Below are 19443 nucleotides of genomic sequence, written 5' to 3'. Positions count from 1 at the left end.
CTTACGAACTACATTCACATCCAAATCATTTATATAAATGACAAAAGGCAGTGGACCCAGCACCAACCCATGTGGCACACTGAGTCACAAGCCTGCAGTCTGCAAAACAACACTCCACCACCCTTCTACCTTTGAGCCAGTTGTGACCAAATAGTTAGTTCTCCCTCTCAATGGCATTGCTAAAAAATGCTCTCATCACTATTTTCTCATTACCATTCAGTAGAAATTAGACTAGACCAGCTACATAGAAGTATGGGGTACAATAGCAACACAGCAAAATCTGCACAGCAGCTTGCCTTCCAGGTCTCCAAAGCCTATCTACCATTCACAAGACAAGTCACCATTGTGTTGCAATGCTTTCCAGTTATCTGGCAACATTCAAACGATCTGAACACCATGAAGGACAAAGCAACCTATCTGATGTCCACTCAGCCACTAGAACTCAGCAGCAGCTATTTGTATCATCTATAAAAAGGTGCACTGCAGGAACTCTCAACCTCCTTTGACAGTTCTTTTCAAAAAAGTTTCTAACTTGACCACAGAAGGACAAGGGAAGCAAATGCATGGCAATACTAATTAAAAAGCTCCCTCAAACTCATACAACATCTTGACTTACAACTGCACCTCCATTCCTTCATTATTGCTGGATCAAGTCTGAGAACTCCCTCTCTTACAGTACTGTTTGCATACCTCCACAAGGACGACAGCAGTTTAAAGGTGATGGCCTACCAACACCTTTTGAAAGGCAATTTGGAAAAGGTTACATTCTAGCTTTGCCAATGACTTGCATCCCAATAACTTTTTTTGGGATGGTGGAATTATTCAAGTGGTGGAAACACAAAATTAGAATGGCTAAATGGAAGTTTAAAAAGGGTCAAGGAGAGGAAGAAGTTACAAACCACTCAAAATGAAGAGCGATAGAGACATGACAACATGCAGATGAGTCAAAAAAGTGGGCAAAGTACAAAGTAGAACAGACAAATAAATGCTGGAAACCTGGAACAAAAAGCACTGAAGAATCTCAGCAGGTCAGGCAGCATCTGTGGAGAAAGAAACAGGTAACATTTCAAATCCGATATGACTCCTCAGAGCAGAAAAGTAGTTCTGAAGAACAGGTCATACTGGGTTCCATGTCAACTTGGTTTCTCTCAATAGATACTGCCTGACTCGCTCAAATTGTTCTACATGCTCAGTTTTCAACAATACAACAGGAATACTCACGATTGCTGTTTCAATTTCAAATACATATATAAAAAGGAGGGGGGCAAATTAGAATAGGATGGCATGCACCTTTACAAAGTTTTAAAATAACAGGATTAAATTTGATGGCTTTCTATTAGCTAATATGCAGAAGTCAGTCATTTGACCCAAGTCTGTTCAGACTTTTCACAAGATCTTGGCTGATCTAACTCAACTATCCCACCTTATCCACGTACCAGAGATTCCCATATTGATTAAGAACCCAACTACCTCAACCTTTAAAATCTTCTCAATAACAGCCTCCACAACTCTCTGCTTTGAAGAATTCCACACTGCCTTTGAAGAGAAATAATTCTTCCTCGTCTCTGCCCTAACCCTTTATTCAGATCATGTCATCTGGTCCTGCGCTTTCCCATAAGGGTTATGCATATCTGCATCTATCACTGGTGTATTTAGAGGAAAAAAGGGAGAAAGGAAATGGATAGCAAATGGAAAATAAGTTTCATTCCTGATACTGAAACAGATGGAACAAAAGAAAATCTGTAACCATGCAAAGAGTACAATATTGGCCAAATAGCATAAAGAAATTAAGTAACAGGAACTGTCTTTAGTTCATCTGGTCAGATACATAAATGCAAGATCAAGATAAGAACTAGTTCTTGCAACGTAGAATTGCTTCCTTAAATCTGACTGCTGCAAGCTTAACAAGCGATGATGCAACAATCCATCTAGTCCTGGGTAATAAGGCAAAAAACTAAGTTTGCTTTACGATACAAGGGTACTTAAGAAATAATCTGTAAAGAATAAACTGGAGTCAGACTAAAAGGTATTGGATTGGAAAAGATACCAGTGAACAGAAAAATAACCTAATTTTAGATTAGGTGTTTGGGGGGGAAAAAAAAAAAACAAGAAAATGGATCAGTTCTTTAGTACAAATTAGTCATGATACAGGTTAAAATAGAAGCGAAGACTAAAAGCAATGGCTAAAATGAACAGTATATTTTAGGGCAAGTATAACTGTTGGATAAGTAGTTCTCAAAACATGGTGCATGAACACTGGCCATTTGAAGGCTCCCCAGATATTCAATGGATTTGTCCAAAATGCAAGTTACTAAATGCACAGATCCAAGATCATGAAAGAGAACAAGCCAGAATCATTCATGCTACTCGCATGAAATCACACAACTAGGCCCATTCCAATGTGTGAAGTATGAATTGACATTAAGTACAAGCTTACAAAACTATATAGTCGCTCAACTTATTTCACTGACTGTTGGGTTAATATTGGAGTGCATGATTATAGTCTTGGGAAACTTATTTAACATTAAAATGTTTCAAACGTGTCCTGTTGCAGTACTCATGTTCAATGTGAAAGTGTACACTGGCATTAGCAGTTTTGTAACAAAAAAGATTTTATATTAAGTATCAAAACTAAAAAAGGTTTAGAATTAGAATCCCTACAGTGTGGAAACAGGCCCACAGGCCAACAAGTCCACACTGACCCTCCGAAGAGTAGCCCACCAGACCCATTCCCCTACATTTAACCCCTAACTTATGCACCTAACCTACACATCCTTGAACACTGAACAAGTTAGCATGACCAATTCATCTTTGTATTGAGAGGGGAAACCCATGCAGACACAATGTGCAAACTCCACATGGAGTCACCAGAGGCTGGAATCGAACCCTGATCCCTGGTTCTGTGAGGCAGCAGTCCTAACCACTGGGCCACCATGCCACCCAATTATTAGTTTGGGAATTCCAATTCTATGGAGTTTTGTTGTATTGACAAGTGAAAGTGGGATAGGATTGGTAAGCAGCTCACACATTTTACCCTGCCTAAGTGGCCCATGTGTTTAAAAAATGTTTGAAGACAAAAAGATCCTTAGAGTGGAGGAACATCTACTTTGGATGGAGGAGCTTTAAAAAGTTAGAGGGGTGAAAAATAACTCCATAAAATAGCCAAGTAGATTCTGAGAGAGATAATGAGGCACACAGCATAAAAGCAATTGCGGTTTTTACATGACATTATACATTAGTCTTCCTTTTCATCGGTGCAAAAAAAAAAGCTTACTATGAAGTGGTTACTTTTACTGCTTATCTTTAAAATATGTATTACTCACTATACTTCCACATTCAACTACATATGCAACCACCAACCAACCTATCCAAAAATCTCTCCTTCAATCTAGCAAACTGGTATTCTTTTCCATTCTCAAATCATTCCAGAGAATGACAGGAGGAGGCCATTCTGCTCAGTGTCTCTGTACTTTTGATTAAATGAAAAATTTATTGGTCCAAGAATTAGGGAAAAAGTCACAATCATTGGATATAAGAGGATTTTTTGATTTCTGGGAGGGAAGCAAGGTCTCAAGCTGAGAAAATGCTACACAGAATTGATTCTCAAATGTGTCCCTTTGGTTCTTCAGAAGGAGCACGTAGGCATTAAGACTATGACAAAACTATTTATTCTCCTCTGACATAATCCTCCAACACATTTCCATTCATCCAGCTAAATGAGGCTGCACTTGCAAGGTTCATTCATTTGATTTATGTTTGAATGTCTCAACAGCTTTTTCTGCTCTAACTTCACCATCTCATTACCAATGGTAGAGAGATATTCAGACCCCTCCAGTTTCTAATCTACACATTTCCCCTTAGTCTTTGAAAGAAAACTCTGCTTTTTGCATGTTGGCAAAGTTCAACGATAACACCCAGTTCTGCATTGCCACCTTTCTAGGTTGCTTATGCAAGATGCATTATTGATATTTATTCCAACTGCAGAGAAGAATTAAAGATTGTGTGTGTCTACATTTCAACTAATGATCCACAGCACTTCATTGGTACCTAGCTATGGAGTTGCTACATCTTTTTAAATTCTGTCCCTTTTAGCATGGTGATAGCACCACATAACACAATTAAGCATTTTCTCAAGTATGAAGATGGGGCTGGCTTCACAATATTTGCAGTGGTATTAATACCATGTGCAGAAGTATCTGCAATAGGAAAATTGGGGAGGACGAGGACAAGTTAGTATTTTGTTTCCCCCTCATCATATCCCTCCTTCGCACATGTTTGATCCAATGACATGTGACTTCTTGGGATTGAATTAAATATGAGGCTACTCACTCCTAGCTGCGCCATTGTTATGACTACCAACATTGGAGGAAGGCAAAAAGGTTGCCCTAATCCTGAAGAAGGGCTTATGCCCGAAACGTCGATTCTCCTGTTCCCTGGATGCTGCCTGACCTGCTGCGCTTTTCCAGCAACACATTTTCAGCTCTGATCTCCAGCATCTGCAGACCTCACTTTCTCCTAATCCTACTATTCCATATGTCAAAAGTAAAAGTACATTTCCCACAAACCAAGATGACCTATTAACATTTAGAACCAGAGATAAGATATATCAGCCAGGCCTGTTTAATAAACACCATCAGTTACCAAAAAGAACCAATTATTGCATTTTTGAAATAATAAAAAGTACAGAGTCAGTAATATAGAATTACAAATGTGTATTCGTGTAACTATCCCAAAGCGCGCACAGACTGGCTTTCTGGGAAAACATTAAGGTCAATTTGTTATTCTTGTAGGCAAAAGGATAAAGCATGGTCAGAGTCAGAGTCAATTGGTCAGATGCTCTGGTAGGTGTGGTCAAGATACTAAATTAAAATTTACAACTGTATTTCAAGTCTTGTGGGTTTCAGCAAGTTTTTTAAAAAGTACAATTCCTTCCTTTGTTGCAGAACAATCATTTTCTCAATTCTCAATCAAAAAAAAAGATTGTTGACATCATGACAGCTCAATAATGACAAAACAACTTGCAACTATAACAAAAGTAGATTGTCTCAAGACACTTCACAGGTCAGAGAGTCATAGAGATGTACAGCATGGAAACAGACCCCTCGGTCCAACCTGTCCATGCCGACCAGATATCCCAGCCCAATCTAGTCCCACCTGCCAGCACCCGCCCCATATCCCTCCAAACCCTTCCTATTCATATACCGATCCAAATGCCTCTTAAATGTTGCAATTGTACCAGCCTCCTCCACATCCTCTGGCAGTTCATTCCATACACATACCACCTTCTGCGTGAAAAAGTTGCCTCTTAGGTCTCTTTCATATCTTTCCCCCTCACCCTAAACCTAGGCCCTCTGGTTCTGGACTCCCCGACCCCAGGGAAAAGACTTTGCCTATTTATCCTATCCATACCCCTCAATTTTGTAAACATCTATAAGGTCACCCCTCAGCCTCCAAAGCTCCAGGAAAAACAGCCCCAGCCTGTTTAGCCTCTCCCTGTGGCTCAGATCCTCCAACCCTGGCAACATCCTTGTAAATCTTTTCTGAACCCTTTCAAATTTCACAACATCTTTCCGATAGGAAAGAGACCAGAATTGCAAGCAATATTCCAACAGTGGCCTAACCAATGTCCTGTACAGCCGCAACATGACCTCCCAACTCCTGTACTCAATACTCTGACCAATAAAGGAAAGCATACCAAATGCCTTCTTCACTATCCTATCTACCTGCAACTCCACTTGCAAGGAGCTATGAACCTGCACTCCAAGGTCTCTTTGTTCAGCAACACTCCCTAGGACCTTACCATTAAGTGTATAAGTCCTGCTAAGATTTGCTTTCCCAAAATGCAGCACCTCGCATTTATTTGAATTAAACTCCATCTGCCACTCAGCCCAATGGCCCATCTAATCCAGATCCTGTTGTAATCTGAGGTAACCCTCTTGGCTGTTCACTACACCTACAATTTTGGTGTCATCTGCAAACTTACTAACTGTACCTCTTATGCTCGCATCCAAATCATTTATGTAAATGACAAAAAGTAGAGGACCTAGCACCGATCCTTGTGGCACTCCCCTGCTCACAGGCCTCCAGTCTGAAAACCAACCCTCTGTCTTCTACCTTTGAGCCAGTTCTGTATCCAAATGGCTAGTTCTCCCTGTAGTCCATGAGATCTAACTTGCTAATCAGTCTCTCATGGGGAACCTTGTCAAACGCCTTACTGAAGTCCATATAGATCACATCCACTGCTCTGCCATCAATCATCTTTGTTACTTCATCAAAAAACTCAAATAAAGTTTGTGAGACATGATTTCCCACGCACAAAGTCATGTTGACTATCCCGAATCAGTCCTTGCCTTTCCAAATACATGTACATCCTGTCCCTCAGGATTCCCTCCAACAACTTGCCCACCATGGAGGTCAGGCTCATTGGTCTATAGTTCCCTGGCTTGTCCTTCCCACCCTTCTTAAACAATGGCACATTTGCCAACCTCCAGTCTTCCGGCACCTCACCTGTGACTATCAATGATACAACTATCTCCGCAAGAGGCCCAGCAATCACTTCTCTAGCCTCCAACAGAGTCCTCGGGTACACTTGATCAGATCCTGGGGATTTATCCACCTTTACCCGTTTCAAGACATCCAGCACTTCCTCCTCTGTAATCTGGACATTTTGCAAGATGTCACCATCTATTTCCCTACAGTCTATATCTTCCATATCCTTTTCCACAGTAAATACTGATGCAAAATACTCATTTAGTATCTCCCCCATTTTCTGTGGCTCCACACAAAGGCCACCTTGCTGATCTGAGGGGCCCTATTCTCTCCCTAGTTACCCTTTTGTCCTTAATATATTTGTAAAATCCCTTTGGATTCTCTTTAAGAATATTTGCCAAAGTTATCTCATGTCCCCGTTTTGCCCTCCTGATTTCCCTCTTAAGTATACTCCTACTTTCTTTATACTCTAAGGATTCACTCAATCTATCCTGTCGATACCTGACATATGCTTCCTTCTTTTTCTTAACCAAACCCTCAATTTCTTTAGTCATCCAGCATTCCCTATACCTACCAGCCTTGCCTTTCACCCTGACAGGAATATACTTTCTCTGGATTCTTGTTATCTCATTTCTGAAGGCTTCCCATTTTCCAGCCATCCCTTTACCTGCAAACATCTGCCTCCAATCAGCTTTCGAAAGTTCTTGCCTAATACCATTAAAATGGGCCTTTCTCCAATTTAGAACTTCAACTTTTAGATCTGGTCTATCCTTTTCCATTACTATTTTAAATCTAATAGAATTATGGTCACTGGCCCGAAAGTGTCCCCCCACTGACATGTCAGTCACCTGCCCTGCCTTATTTCCCAAGAGTAGGTCAAGTTTTGCACCAACTCTAGTAGGTACATCCACATACTGAATCAGAAAATTGTCTTGTACACACTTAATTCCTCTCCATCTAAGCCTTTAACACTATGGCAGTCCCAGTCAATGTTTGGAAACTTAAAATCCCCTACCATAACCACCCTATTATTCTTACAGATAGCTGAGATCTCCTTACAAGTTTGTTTCTCAATTTCCCTCTGACTATTGGGGGATCTAAAATACAATCCCTTTCTTATTTCTCAGTTCCACCCAAATAACTTCCCTGGATGTATTTCTGGAAATATCCTCCCTTAGCACTGCTGAGATGCTATCCCTTATCAAAAAGGACCATTCCCCCTCCTCTTTTGCCTCCCTTTCTATCCTTCTGTTATCAAAAAAATTTGACACAAACAGATATTACAACAGATGACCAAAAACATTTGGGTAAAGTAGCTTCGAAAGACAAATCTTCAAGGGAGGGAGGCCTGAAAGGTGGAATAGATAACAATTCCAGAATTAAGGGCAAAATTAATGGTGCAGCAATTAAAACAATGGAAGTACAGAGGCTAGGATTGGAACAGCACAGGAGATGAGAGTTGTTACAGGACATAAGTTTGCTCGCTGAGCTGGTACATTCGTTTTCAGACAGACATTGTCACCATGCTAGGTGACAATCAGTAAGCCACCAGTGAAACACTGGTGTTATGTCCTGCTCTCTGCGTGTCTTGGTCTCTTAAGGTGGGTGATCTCATTTCCCATTCTTTTTCCTCAGAGGTTGGTAAATGGGTCCAAATCGATGTGTTGCTTGATGGCGGTCCAGTTTGAAAACCAGACCTCTAGGAATTCCTTTGTATCTCTGTTTAGCCTGCCCGAGGATGAATGTGATGTCCCAGTCAAAGTGGTGTCCTTCTTCAGCTGTGTGCAAGGATACTAGTGATAATTGGTTGCGTCTTTTGGTGGCTAGTTTCCTGCCTGTCTGTCGTGTTTGTTGCAGTCCTTGCAGGGTAGTTTGTAAATAATCTATGCAGCGTATTCAAGAATGACAGGTACCAAATAAACATAGTCCACTGATTCTTAAAGAAAAACAACACCCCGAGAAGCTCTAGCCACATGACCATACAAAGGCATCTCAGAGGACTACCTGACTACTCCAACCCTTTGGATTTTTGGCAGCCCACAAACCAAAACACAAACCGCTCTAGATGAACCTGAAAAGGACCCTGTACCAACAACCAGCAAAACAAATGTCATTAACAGACCATCTTGCAAGGACTGCAACAGACTACATTGGACAGACAAGCAGGAAACTAGCCACCAGGATACCTGAACATCAACTATCCATCAAAAGATAATTAACATCTGTCACTGGTATCCTTACACATAGATGAAGGACAACACCACTTTGACTGAGATAACACATCCATCGTAGGACGGGCTAAACCAACACACAAGAATTCCTAGAGTCCTAGTATTCAAGCCAGAACTCCATCAATAAACACATTGATTTGGACCCCATTTACCAACCTCAAAGAGAACCGGAAATGAGATCCCCCACTTTAACAGGCCATGACATACAAATAAAAATAAAGTGGGACAGAACACCAGCACTTCACCAGAGGCTCACTGATGTTACCTAGCATGGTGACAAATCATCTGAGAACAATCCTACTAGTTCAGCAAACAAAACCTTTAGTATGAACCTGAGCTACACAAATCTTCTCAAAAATTACATGATTACAGGAGAGAGTAGGCAAAGCAGTGGACAAAATGTGAAAGTTATTGTGAAATTGTTTAAGAAAAATATGGTGAATGGACTGGACTTTGGAAACATGCAGCTGCTTTGGACTAACTCACATTTGAGTGGAATAGAGAACACAACCTACCAGTCTGCCATTCCACTATCCATGAAAACAACATGCAGCATAAAAGCCATGACCAGAGGGACTGCAGTGCCTACAAGCAATATTATAGGATACACGTCAGTCCTGGCAAATTTCACTGCACCTGTTGTATTGTTAATATCCTAAAACGAGAAGTACACAGAACAACGCACAATCCTTAAACTATGGTCTTTTCAATATATTTTCTTTATAGTGCTCATGTATGAAAACAGATTCCAATTTTTGTTGCGACCTGAAATTAAAACCAAATCCATGACCACATGATCACTTTAAATCATGAAAGTCCATCTGGTTCAATGTCCTTTAGATTATGGAAAAATCATCCACCATTACCTGGTCTGGTCTACATGTGGTTGATTCTTAACTGCTCTATGAAAAGGCTTAGACAACCATTCCTGGGAAATTAGTATAAACAGTTAATTTTGTATTGGGAAATCCAGCATTGGGAAATCAGGAAAAAGTGATTAATACTGGCCTAACCCGCGATGCTCACATTCGATGAATGAATTTCTTAAATAGTTTCTTACCTCTTAGCTTACTACAGAGATGTTCTATTCCAATAGAGGGCCCTTATAGCATGCAAACTATAGTAGAGAATTACAACATAACATATATAAAACCATAAAAAATTTATACGTGCAATCAGCCAAAGCTTTCAGAACTTGGCTTCCATATGAATTAGCCAAATTGCACCTGTACAGATGAAGGCTTCACTAACAAAAACAGCAGAGAAGGGGGTAAGAAAAGGAAAAACTTACAGCTGGGAAAACAAATTCAATGGTTCAAGACAATGAGCATTCCAAAATGCATAATGTGTACTGAATCAAGTTGAAACATCCTGAAATGCAGCCCCAATTTAAAACATTGATATGTTTTGTAAAACAAAAAAGAAGTTTTTGACAAAAGATAGTGATCAAAGTGAAACAAAATCAAAATTAGTTGATCCTGAAAACCTAAAAAACAAAAGTGCGCTGGCCAGCTCGGATAAAAAAGGTCACGGACCCAAAATAGTAATTCGGCTTTACTTTCCCCAAAAAAAAAGTGCCAGGCCAAGAATGCTCCCAAGATGCTGGTGAGTTTGGGGAAAGTAACAGTACGAAAAAGCAGTAGCATTCAAGGCAAACTGCCAGCAGCAAGGGATTGTGGCAGCATTGTCTCAGTATATCAACAGATTGCACTTGCAAAGCTCAAAGACGACACTATCACCAGAACAGCAAGAGATTTATGGTGTCATTCGGGTTCTGTTGTATTTTGTTATTATTTGACTAATCCGTAACATGAGTTGAATACCCAAATCAGCAATCATAGCATTTGGTCACACTTGCAAGGAATTGTGGGGATGCTGTAACATAGTCTTTTGAGTTACAATTGGAAGTTATGTAGTTCATTGAGAGCCTCTAGTGGCAGAACCAGGCCATGCATTTGGCACCACATCATTCAAACTTGTATGGAGAGGTACAAAAATAGTTGCCAATACTGGATTGACTGGCCAGCATGTGCAGAAGCCGAATAATTATACTGACTGCAAATGGAAGTGAAAATCAGACAGACATTGTATATCAAAGAATCAAGCCAATACTGTCAGAGCCCAATTCTATTCACATTTATATATTTTCCAGTTTTTGTTAGTTTTAAAATCAATTAACACATCTAACATTAACCAGTTCAGAAGGAAACCTAGCAGGGACTTGATTCACCCTATCATTCAGACCAATAAAACTGAACTAACTGGGCTTGCAATTTATTGTTACAGAATGTAATGTAATGATTGTACGAGTGAAAGCAGAGAAAAATAGTCAGGAAAGGTGCCAAAGATGGGATCAATCAGCAGTAGATGAAGAGGTTTGCAAGCTGAAAGTTAGTCTCCATTCACTGTAGGCCTGTGCTCCAATTCAAAAAGATATGTTCATGCTGGATACAAGAAACATTTAGCTCAAAAGCTGGCAACTTGTCTAACCTGGACCACTATATTCATCTGGCAGTCCATTTTCACACTGAAGAGGATATACTTTGGACCTCATTTTCCTGGTTTTTAATTTTGATACTCCCGACCTTTGCTGAGATAATGGAACTGGTAAAGTTTTTTTAAACCAGACAAGATGGACACTGATTTGGAGGGAGGAAAGAAAAAAAAAGTCTTAAAAGAAAACTACCAATTTATAAGTTTTCTTGCTAGTTCTAAGAAAAAAAAAAGAGGGCATACCACACAGTGCATACATGTTATACCAATACAACATGCAACATGAAGGCTGTTTTATGCCTGGTTAAATGCCCTAACTACAAAGTTGAAGGAACTTGTTAAACTAAGAGCTTCTACCTCATTGAGGCAGTTTCAGGCCAATCCACACCCAACTGGCTCTAAAAATTCTTAACGTTTGGACAGCTGTTAGCAACTTCTAAAGCAACTGAGACAATCCATGAAATTCAATTTCAAGCAACCATATAGTCTAAAAGAAAAATCAGTTCACCACATTTCCCAATCTTAACAGATTCTTCCAATAAGTATCCAGATGTCACATCTAAATTGAAGTTATTGTCACATGTACCAAGGCACAGAAAAAAGTTTTGGTCTTGACAGCAATACAGACAGATACATAGATAGTCAGTCAATCATAGGTGAACAGCAGCCAAAACAAAAACAAAAAACAGGTACAGGTGAATGCTAAGAGTTTGAGTGTCCTTAACAGCAGTAGGGTAGAAACTGTTGCAAAACCAGCTGGTGTGTGTTCAGGCTTCTGTATCTTCTCCCAGATGGTAGAGGTTGTAGAAAAAGATTGCCAGGGTGGGATGGATCTTTGAGAATGCTGGCAGCCTTTCTTTAACAGGTCTGGAGATGGATTCTATAGATGGGAGGTTAGTCTTTGTGATTGTCCGAGCAGAGTTCATCACTCTCTGTAACAGTCTCTGATCTTGAATGATACAGTTTCCATACCAGATAGTGATACAACCAGACAGAATGCTCTCAGTGGTGCACCTGAAGTTGGCAAGGGTATTTACTGTCATGCCAAATTTCCTCAGCTGCCTGAAGAGGAGACTTTGTAAGCAATGAGTCTACATGAAGAATCCAAGAAAGCTGGTTGTGGGTGACCACTCCCAAAAGCCTGGCACTCTCCACTTGTTCCACCTCTGCGCTTTTAATGTACAGAGGGTCATGAGTAACATCAAGCCGCAAGTCAAGAATTAATTCCTTGGTTTTGCCAGCATTGAGAGCTAGGTGGTTCTCAGTGCACCATTTTTCCAGGTCTTTCATCTCCATCTGTAGTCTGTTTTGTCGCCACCTGAGATCCGGCCAACTACAGTGGTGTCATCAGTGGCGTTTGTCATGAGTACAGAGCAAGTACAGTTGAGAGTTGAGTACGCGTGCAAGGGGCTCCAGTGTTGAGTGTTAGTGATAATGAAATATTGTCTCCAATCTTCACTGATTGTGGCCTATAGGTCAGGAAACTGCGGATCCAGTGCAGAGTGGCATCACCTATCTAATTCAGTTTTTCCACAGACTATTCATAGTGTATAATTTTTTTGGAATCTGTTCAAGTTTGAGTGTCTGTTTCCCTGTAAACAAAGAAGCATGAGCAAAAACATTACCTTTGTCCATCTTCAATGGCTGTGGCAATAAAACATCACAGAAAGGACCAGCCTTTTGTTTGAGGGTGTTCTGAGAAGTTAAATCCATAAAATGAATAGGGTGAATCAGGAGAAAATAAATTAGATTTTAAACAAGCTAATGATTTCAAAAGATACTAGAAATCAATAAAATATTTATACTTAAGTTTTGCCAAAAAAGTGTAGCCACCCACCTCCTGCAACTGACCTATATTGTGTTTGTCTCAAGGTTTTAATCAACTCCCCTTTGAAAGTCAGAACAGAGTTTGGCACCAACGCTTCAGTGGCTTATTCCAAATCTGAACTGCTCACTGCCTAATAAAAAGGTATATTTTTCCAAGACATTGGAGCAGTCAGATTCTTAATGTGTCTGCCAATGGCAACATGATCTTCAGCCTGGTGCACAATTGTATCATCCATTCAACGTCAGTTCAGTGCACTTTTTCCTCAGTTTGATTTCTGATTTTCAGTCATCCAGGCAACCCTATAGATTTGATCAATCTACATTTCCTTACGGAAACAGACATGGCTGCACTTCAACGAACTTTTTGAAAAATCCCATCATTCAGTTAAACCGTTTACGGTCAGCTCACCACAAATTTCTAACCTGAGTCTTAAAATTTCCCACTCTGTATTCTTAAGACTGACCCCTAGTTCTCAACTCCCCAATCAGGAACATCCATCCTGCATTTATTCTGCCTTTCTACAAAGATCCCTCCCCTCATTCTAAACTCCAGTCGAAGACTGGATAGGTTAGGTCTTCCTCCATACATCAGTGCTGCCATCTCAGGAATTAGTCAGAAAAACCTTTATTGCACTTTCTCCGGAGCCAGAATAATCTGTCTCAGATAAGTCGGTCAAAACTGCACCAACCAAGATCTTGTACAATTGCAGCCAGACATCACTGTTCCTCTACTCAAATCCTCTCGCTAAGGGCAGCAACACTTTGCTTTCTTCAGTGTCTACTGCATGTGCATGCTCATTTTCAGCAACTACTGTACAACAGCACCCAGATCTCAGTGCACCTCTCTTTCCCAATTTAATCATTTTAGATAATTATTTGCCCTCAAGATTGAGGAAGTGGATAACCTAATTTTTCCGTATTGTATTTAATCCACTATTCATGTGCCTACTCAACTGGCTCATTTCACACAACTCTCTACATCCTCCTCACAGTTTGCTCTTCCACCTTTGTACTGCCTGCAAGCTGGACCCAGTTCATTTCCAAAAACAGATACAAGCACCTAAATCTTCATTTTGCTGGAAACATACTGAGGCTCAAATATTTTCCTGTAAATAGTTCATAAAACTGCAGAGAGGGACGAGAGTTTATCTAGGGTAGACAGCTGGAAATCAAGCAATGTTACTCCTAGAGAGTCATGACAAAAAGTTTAAAAAGATTTTAAAAGTACAAACAGAAAATTGCCTAAATTTATCTAATTTTCAGAACCAGGCTAATAGAAAGCACAGACCAAGTTTCCGTACTCAAAAATTATGTATTAGACTTTATTCGACTTCAGCTACAGGTAAACAGTTGTAAGCTGCCAGTGTATGACACTAATTATCTCTAATTATCCTTATAAAATCACCCCCTCAGACAGAAAAATCACTTCAGGCAAATGAAAACTGGGAGGCAGTTCAATGGCTCCTATTCACAAATTGCTGAGATCATCCTTATGAATCTTATGACTGAAAAAATTCTTAATATTCATTACGACATGGGCCTTGCTGTCTGGCCAGCACAGATTGCTCAACCTAATTCCCCTTGAGAAAGTGGAGGAGAGCTGTCTTCTAGAACTAATTCAGTCCATGTGCTACAGGTAGACCCCACAAAGCCATTAGGGAGGAAATGCCAGGATTTTAACCCAGCAGTGAAGGAACATGCAGTGTGCTGCTGGGAAAAAAAAAAACAGCTGGTCAGGCAGCATCTGACAAGAGGAGAAATGACCTTTTGAGCACATGCTTAAGCTCGAAGCATCAACTCTCCTGCTCCTTAGATACTACCAACCTGTCCTTTTCCAGCACCACACTTGGCTCTGATCTCCAGCATCTGCACTCCTCACTTTCTCAACAGTGAAGGAACAGCAATAAAATTTCCAAGCCAGGTTAGCAAGTAACTTTGAGGAAAACTTGTATGTGAAGGCATTCCCATGTAGATGCTGCCCTTGTCCTTCTAGATGGCAGTGGTCATGGGGTGGAAGGAACAGTGTAAGGATCTTGGCTGATCTTCTGCAGTGCATCTCAGATTGTGTACACTGCTGCTACTGAGCGGTGAAGGGAGTGGATGCAGTGCCAAAGTAGGCTGCTTTCTCCTAGATGGAGTCAAGCTTCAAAATGTTGTTGCAGTTGCACACATCTAGGCAAGTGGGGAGTACTCCATCACATTTTTGGCTGGAGTCCTGTAGATGGTGGATAGGCTTTGGGAGCCTATACCACAATATTCTTGACCAGGCCTTATAGCCACTGTTTAACATTCACCAAAAAAGGCATCTGATTCCTTACTTTTCAAAAAAGATGCACTAATCATCAACCCACTTCAGTTCTGATTCTGAAAAACAGAAAAAAACTTTACAATAGTGGTTTTAAAATAAAATGCAATAGTAATAAAAACAAGTTCAGATTAAAAAGTCTTAAACTAAAAAATTCAAAACAGAATACCATAGCAATATAATATGCCAATGTCTGCTCACCTTCAGAAAGAAAAGCAAGGCTCATGACAGATAATAAAATTTCTACAAGAAAAACAGAGGTTCCTGCGATATCCACAGAATATAGCTGAAGGTGTATTGTGCAAGTGATAAGAGCAATAAAATCCTTGAGAATTCATATAATTGTAAGTACAAGCTTAGGCAACTTTTGTCTAACATGACTAATTTAAAAAAAACACAATCCAACTCATTTAAAATGAAATGAGACCAGAAGAACTGGCACAAAGTCCCCACTCCTATCTCCTTTGGCAATAACACAATGCTCAACATCAAAATGCTACAATCAATGAGGAGCTAGCCTACAGCAATAGTTTCCATTTACATAGTGCCTTTACAGTAAAGATTTAAGACACTTCAGGAGTACAAAAATGAAAGGAAATTGGATTTATAGGAAAACAAAAGCTCCTTTCCAACCTCTGATGTAACCCTACTTTCACCAACATCTTTGGAGACCATGCCTTCACAGTAAGAGCCCAAGTTGTGGAGCTTTTTCCCTAAACCCCTCTGCCATGCATAGTCCTTAAAGCCAGAGTTTGGTGATAGTGGTCAACACTTCTGATAAGCAGCATAGAGGTTCGTACCACAGGGAACAAACAGTATCCCTCCATGATACACATATACTGCCACAAGGGAATCTTAAAAAGGGACAACACCTTGCAACAAACAGTCAACACAAATTAGTTGTTTCATAGCTTAGGCCTTTAGTACTTCTCAATGGCAACATGTTTTTGTTGAAGCTTTTCAGCTTGCACTCATGGGTGACTGGCAAGAAATACCAAAGTAAAAGGCAAAACAACACTTGGAGCGTACAGATCATTTGGCAAATGGATTGATTTCTGTGACAATGGTCAAGGCAACAGGTGAAGCGAGCTATTTCACACGAGCTACTCTGCTATAGCAGCAAGTGAAGTCCATCGTTAACACAATGCTGTCAAGCCAAACTGACATGTTGCCTACATAATGATAAGCGATTGTCACATGAACTTCAGTACTAGTTATATGCCAGCTATGTATACTGCCCATCCTAAAAGCAGATTGTTGCAAACAGCCAAAAGCATATGCTGTTGCTACAAAGAAAAATGACCAACTGTAACCAGTCATATGACACATACAAAACTCAACTGTCCGACATTATATACAATTCAGCACTGGACGATAACAATTGCTACATAACCCTCAGCATGCAAAATAGTACACAATTTAAAGTAGGCTTTGAGCATGTGTATACTGGAAACCTATATTAAATATACAAAAGCAGAAAAAATACAAAAATACCCTTTCCATACAATAAAAATGTGTTAGACTCTGAAGACTATCAACCTTAATTTAAGCAAAGTTTGGCATTTAACTGAGTTTTCCTTGACAGGTTCATTCACGAGCAACACCTCTACCAAATCACAAGCAATCAGCGCTCTCCTTAAAACAATGCTGCCTTCCCTTTAACTCTAACAATACACAAAAATTATCAAAAGAGGAAAAGCTTCAAAGTCTATTTAAGCAACGATCAAGAGGAAAACAAAATGCAGTATTGATCGTGTCACGGTGCCAGTGTCTTTTAGTTTACTTAAAGTAATGCACAGGCAGGTAAAGAGAAATTATGGTGTTGCTATGTATTGGCACATCACATCAAGAGAAACAAAATGATCTGTCACTGCAAACGTAGGTTGAGTAATAAACATTAGCCAAGTCACCAGATGAACTTTTTCTCAAGTGGTCCCATTGGATATTAGTATTCCAACTGAACAGGCAGCAAGGTTGCAGTTTAACCCATGTGAAATACTACACCTTAATACAGCTTCTTCGGTTCTTCCTCTAGAAGGCTGTAAGCACAAGTTTGAGATGTGTTACGAAGGCCTCTAGAGATGTGACCAATATAATCATGGACTTGGTTGAAACAATGATGAACTTAGGTTCTTTTCACCAGGGATAAGAAAGCCAAGGCTCAAGATAAGCTGGCATTGATCATCTACCCATTTGATAAAAATACAGAACTAGCCAAAGAACAGGGAGAGCATGGCACAGCAATGAGGTTACCAAAAGGCCCAAGTGAGCATTTTAAAAGGATATCAGCTTAAATATCAACTGGTTGAATTTAAATTCAATCGATACGGAATTTAATGCTACACAAATTTCTTAATTAAGCTGTGCCCTGAAATCTCATTGATCACCACAAGATTTGTTTCAACATGGTTATTGCAGCACCTGACTTATCTAGCGCCATTTTGGCACAGGTGCTCCTGATTTGGTGGGACCCAGTACCTGGTCTTCTGAGCAGCAGCCTCTGTAGCATACAGGTTAATGATGGGGAGTGCACACCTACCAAGCCATTTCCCATCCCTATACCACAAATTTCCAAGGACCCACACAGGTTCAGAAGCAAACTCAATTCAGGCATTCATGAGGCGATCAGACAGTTAACTGACTAAGCAGTGTATAGGATAAGGCAAAAAAGCAGGATACCAGCAAAGTTATGGGGCAGTTACCATGTAGAGGTATGACACATGTTAACATTAACTGGGATTGCCTTAGTGAAAAAGAATTAGATGGATTGAAATTTTAAAAATGCATCCATTAAGAGCTTTTCGTGCCAATACATGGATAGTCTGACTACAGATGAGGTAGTGCTAGACCCAATTCTAGGAAACAGTCAAGTGGCTTCGGTAGACAAGCATTTTTGGGAAAGTGACCATAATTCTAAATTGCAAAGTATGTATGGAAAGGGATAAGCATAGTGTAGCAACTAAATTGAGAGAAGGCAGATTTTGAAACTGTTAGAGAAGATGTAGCAAACAAACGGAGAGCAGTACTTGCAGGCAAGTCTACATTTGGAAAGTGGATGTGGTGAGGAGGATCTTTTAATAGTACAATGAGAATTCAGGACCACCACACTCCTCTTAAGGAGAAGGGCATCAAATCCAGGGACCTCAAAAAAGGACACTGCAAGTTTGGTAAAAAAAGGGAAACATATAGGTCAGGTACAGCAGATTAAGAACAGGGGAGACCCTTAAAAGGTACCGAGTGGAGGTGGTTGTTTAAAGAGGAAATTAGGAAGACAAAGACGACCACAAAATAGCTTGGGCAGATGGGCTCAAGAAAAACAAAAGACTGGGTATATTAAGAGGAGCATTACAGAAAGTGTGACATCTAACAGTGACCAAAGGGAACATACAGTATGTATAGCCAGCAATGTGGGTGAGGATCTTAAATGAATACTTCAGTGTTCACAGGGGAGAGACATGGTAGTTGGGGATCTGAGTCAAGTTAAAAGGAGGTTAATAAAGTAGTTTAATAAAAGGGGGTATTTAAATGTTTTAGCAGGTACATCCCCAGGGCCTGATGAGATGCATCCAGGCTGGTAGAGGCAAAGGAGATTGTTGGAATCCTGGAAGATATATTTAATACTTAATTGGCCACATGATTAAGGCTAGCTCATGTGCTTCCTTTATTCCAGAAGGGCAGCAGGGCCAGGCAGGTGATTCTTACATCAGAAAAAAAATTCAAGGACAGGATTAATCAATACTTGGAAAAGCAGGGACTGATCAGAAATAGTCAGCACAGATGATTTGTTAGAGGGAGAGTTTAAAGGTGAGGAACAAGTGGCTTAGAGGGTGCTGAAAGGAAAAAGAAAATTTAGTATTGTTTGAAAAGACGACCACAAGATATAGATGAGATTAGTGCAGTTGATGCTGTTTACATGGACTTCAAAGACCTTTGATAAGGTCCAACATGTAAAACTGGTTCAAAAGCCTTGGAATCAAAGGCAAGTGGACAAACTGGATCCAAAAAACTTGACTTACAAATAAAGAGGCACAGCGTCATGATGGAATATTGTTTTGGTAATTAAAAGCCTGTGACCCAGTATTATACCACAGGGATGAG

General features: G+C 40.1%; 1 protein-coding gene across 6 annotated transcripts in view; it reads right to left on the bottom strand.

Moving 5' to 3' along the window:
* The window catches only part of usp22 (ubiquitin specific peptidase 22), a 130916-nt gene that overhangs the window by 88460 nt on the left and 23013 nt on the right, over positions 1 to 19443 (bottom strand). The window contains exon 2 of one of the 6 annotated variants that reach the window (XM_087997743.1): positions 15359 to 15404. The exons of the other annotated variants lie outside the window; for them this stretch is intronic. The gene's annotated coding sequence lies outside the window, so the exon portion shown is untranslated. The remainder of the gene's footprint in view (positions 1 to 15358; positions 15405 to 19443) is intronic. 6 annotated transcript variants of the gene reach the window in all.

Source organism: Chiloscyllium plagiosum, unplaced genomic scaffold (assembly GCF_037043375.1).
Source record: "Chiloscyllium plagiosum isolate Xiang-an unplaced genomic scaffold, Cpla_swu_hap1 HiC_scaffold_20, whole genome shotgun sequence".
Classification (NCBI taxonomy): Eukaryota; Metazoa; Chordata; class Chondrichthyes; order Orectolobiformes; family Hemiscylliidae; genus Chiloscyllium; species Chiloscyllium plagiosum.
Note: the sequence above shows the minus strand (reverse complement) of the source record. Positions and strands in the feature narration are given on the sequence as shown.